The following is a 3,538-nucleotide window of genomic DNA, read 5'->3' as shown; positions in this document are numbered from 1 at the left end:
TGACGAATTTTTGATTAACAAGCTCAAGGATTTCAAAGCGAGCAATGGGAACGTTGTGCAGAAAAAACATATTTATCTCCAGCGCGTGAGTCTCTGTATCGGAAATTCTAAAGATATGCTCGTTTTAAAACTATTTTGCGATATTGCTGTTGCACTGAATCTTATGTTTTAAGTGCGAGGAACATGATATTTAATAAAGAAAGTAACATACAAAATGTTAAAAAACGCCCCTTTGGACGTAATTTAAAATCTGAAACATTTCAGGTTTTTTTTTTTTTTTTTTTTTTTTTTTTTAATTTTGGAGCTGCAAATGTCAAAGGTACGAATCGAAACGAGTCTTTACTCGTTTTTAGTCCAAAGGGATTTGAATCCCGAAGGACTATTAGTTTCGTTTTGGCATTTTGCGTCGGACTCATAATTGTCGGTTCACTTTTCAAAGTGTTGCCACAAAAGGTTAGAGTCCTGCATTATATTTGAAGAAATTAAATAATGAAAATCTGCGTAAATGTATGTATATTTCTCACATTGTCATAAAATAACGGTACATAGAGTCATCGAATTTTGAATAACGTAATCCTCCAACGAATATGAGCATGTGGAAGTCCAAATTTGAAATTTCTTTTATGATCGATTTCCTATTTTTTAAAACTTTGACTAATTTTTGATTAACAAGCTCAAGGATTTCAAAGCGTGCAATGGCAACGTTGTGCAGAAAAAACATTTTTATCTCCAGCGCGTGAGTCTCTGTATCGGAAATTCTAAAGATATGCTCGTTTTAAAACTATTTTGCGATATTGCTGTTGCACTGAATCTTATGTTTTAAGTGCGAGGAACATGATATTTAATAAAGAAAGTAACATACAAAATGTTAAAAAACGCCCCTTTGGACGTAATTTAAAATCTGAAACATTTCAGATTTTTTTTTTTTTTTTTTTTTTAATTTTGGAGCTCCAAATGTCAAAGGTACGAATCGAAACGAGTCTTTACTCGTTTTTAGTCCAAAGGGATTTGAATCCCGAAGGACTATTAGTTTCGTTTTGGCATTTTGCGTCGGACGGATAAATGTCGGTTCACTTTTCAAACTGTTGCCATAAAATGTTAGAGTCCTGCATTATATTTGAAGAAATTAAATAATGAAAAATCTGCATAAATGTATGTATATTTCTCGTATTGTAATAAAACAACGGTACATAGAGTCATCGAATTTTGAATAACGTAATCCTCCAACGAATATGAGCATGTGGAAAATCAAATTTGAAATTTGAAATTTGTTTTATGATCGATTTCCTATTTTTTAAAACTTTGACGAATTTTTGATTAACAAACTCAAGGATTTCAAAGCGAGCAATGGCAACGTTGTGCAGAAAAAACATTTTTATCTCCAGCGCGTGAGTCTCTGTATCGGAAATTCTAAAGATATGCTCGTTTTAAAACTATTTTCCGATATTGCTGTTGCACTGAATCTTATGTTTTAAGTGCGAGGAACATGATATTTAATAAAGAAAGTAACATACAAAATGTTAAAAAACGCCCCTTTGGACGTAATTTAAAATCTGAAACATTTCAGATTTTTTTTTTTTTTTTTTTTTTTAGTCCAAATGGATTTGAATCCCGAAGGACTATTAATTTCGATTTGGCATTTTGCGTCGGACGGATAAATGTCGGTTCACTTTTCAAACTGTTGCCATAAAATGTTAGAGTCCTGCATTATATTTGAAGAAATTAAATAATGAAAATCTGCGTAAATGTATGTATATTTCTCACATTGTCATAAAATAACGGTACATAGAGTCATCGAATTTTGAATAACGTAAACCTCCATCGAATATGAGCATGTGGAAGACCAAATTTGAAATTTGTTTTATGATCGATTTCCTATTTTTTAAAACTTTGACGAATTTAATTAACAAGCTCAAGGATTTCAAAGCGAGCAATGGCAACGTTGTGCAGAAAAAACATTTTTATTTCCAGCGCGTGAGTCTCTGTATCGGAAATTCTAAAGATATGCTCGTTTTAAAACTATTTTGCGATATTGCTGTTGCACTGAATCTTATGTTTTAAGTGCGAGGAACATGATATTTAATAAAGAAAGTAACATACAAAATGTTAAAAAACGCCCCTTTGGACGTAATTTAAAATCTGAAACATTTCAGATTTTTTTTTTTTAGTCCAAAGAGATTTGAATCCCGAAGGACTATTATTTTCGATTTGGCATTTTGCGTCGGACTCATAATTGTCGGTTCACTTTTCAAAGTGTTGCCACAAAAGGTTAGAGTCCTGCATTATATTTGAAGAAATTAAATAATGAAAAATCTGCATAAATGTATGTATATTTCTCGTATTGTAATAAAACAAAGGTACATAGAGTCATCGAATTTTGAATAACGTAATCCTCCAACGAATATGAGCATGTGGAAAATCAAATTTGAAATTTGAAATTTGTTTTATGATCGATTTCCTATTTTTTAAAACTTTGACGAATTTTTGATTAACAAACTCAAGGATTTCAAAGCGAGCAATGGCAACGTTGTGCAGAAAAACATTTTTATCTCCAGCGCGTGAGTCTCTGTATCGGAAATTCTAAAGATATGCTCGTTTTAAAACTAATTTGCGATACTGCTGTTGCACTGAATCTTATGTTTTAAGTGCGAGGAACATGATATTTAATAAAGAAAGTAACATACAAAATGTTAAAAAACGCCCCTTTGGACGTAATTTAAAATCTGAAACATTTCAGATTTTTTTTTTTTTTTTTAGTCCAAAGAGATTTGAATCCCGAAGGACTATTAGTTTCGTTTTGGCATTTTGCGTCGGACGGATAAATGTCGGTTCACTTTTCAAACTGTTGCCATAAAATGTTAGAGTCCTGCATTATATTTGAAGAAATTAAATAATGAAAAATCTGCATAAATGTATGTATATTTCTCGTATTGTAATAAAACAACGGTACATAGAGTCATCGAATTTTGAATAACGTAATCCTCCAACGAATATGAGCATGTGGAAAACCAAATTTGAAATTTGAAATTTGTTTTATGATCGATTTCCTATTTTTTAAAACTTTGACGAATTTTTCATTAACAAACTCAAGGATTTCAAAGCGAGCAATGGCAACGTTGTACAGAAAAAACATTTTTATCTCTACCGCGTAAGTCTCTGTATCGGAAATTCTAAAGATATGCTCGTTTTAAAACTATTTTGCGATATTGCTGTTGCACTGAATCTTATGTTTTAAGTGCGAGGAACATCATATTTAATAAAGAAAGTAACATACAAAATGTTAAAAAACGCCCCTTTGGACGTAATTTAAAATCTGACACATTTCAGATTTTTTTTTTTTTTTTTTTTTTTTTTTTTTTTTTTTTTAAATTTTGGAGCTCCAAATGTCAAAGGTACGAATCGAAACGAGTCTTTACTCGTTTTTAGTCCAAAGGGATTTGAATCCCGAAGGACTATTAGTTTCGTTTTGGCATTTTGCGTCGGACGGATAAATGTCGGTTCACTTTTCAAACTGTTGCCATAAAATGTTAGAGTCCTG

The sequence above is a fragment of the Stegodyphus dumicola genome, chromosome 11 (genome assembly GCF_044657685.1).
Source record: "Stegodyphus dumicola isolate Sdum_Otavi_A_Nest chromosome 11, ASM4465768v1".
In the NCBI taxonomy this organism is placed as follows: Eukaryota; Metazoa; Arthropoda; class Arachnida; order Araneae; family Eresidae; genus Stegodyphus; species Stegodyphus dumicola.
This window is presented reverse-complemented; position numbering follows the sequence as displayed.